Source organism: Montipora foliosa, chromosome 12, assembly GCF_036669935.1.
Source record: "Montipora foliosa isolate CH-2021 chromosome 12, ASM3666993v2, whole genome shotgun sequence".
NCBI lineage: Eukaryota > Metazoa > Cnidaria > Anthozoa > Scleractinia > Acroporidae > Montipora > Montipora foliosa.
Window position 1 is genome coordinate 7,597,524 of NC_090880.1, and position 798 is coordinate 7,598,321.

Here is a 798-nt window from a genome sequence, read left to right on the forward strand (position 1 = left end):
ATATGGAGAAAAGTTGTCCTCGGTAGATGGTCACCCTCCCAGCCGGGTCTTTAGCTAGCGTTTATGTGAGAAAAGAACTAACCTTTATTCCTGAGTCAAGAGCTGCCCGGCTCAGTTTCGATCATCAGGAGACTGGGAAGATAGTACTCGTGCATTCTGTCATCATCTTACCTCGACCAAGTTGACTCCACTGAGCGAGCCAAAGTGTTTACATGGAATAAAGTTGGCCTGGCCAGGAGGGCGACCCTACCGTTGACAAAGGGTGACCCGGCTAGGTGGGTTTCCCTTCAAGCTGCGCCATTTTTTTCCCTCATGTAAACAGTTTACTTAAGCCGCATTTTATAGGGAAATGTAGGAAAAGTTGGCTGGTCCAGGGTAACTCCGGTAAGCGAGTGACCCTTCTTCCTGGGACAATTTTTCGCCATATAAACGGGTACTTAGGGCCTCACAAGATTAGACCGTTTTAATTGTTTACAACAATTGCAAAGGCCATAAAATCTATGTAAATTGACACAACCCGGCCATAAAATAGTTTTTTTGTGTAAATTTCATGTAAATTGCTGGGATGAATCATGCAAATAACATGTAAATCAAGGCCTTTGTGATATAGGAGTCCCAGCAGAGAATGAGATTGAGAAAGTAATGTAGGCTAGTAAGCAGACTTTACCATGCTCCTTGAAAAAAAGAAAAAAAAAATAGCATTGGTGTTTAGCTGCCCAAATTAATCGTGCGGGTTTCAGTCAATTAACGTGGGTGCTTTCATAGCCCGTAGCTGTAGGTGAGAATTACTTCTTATGA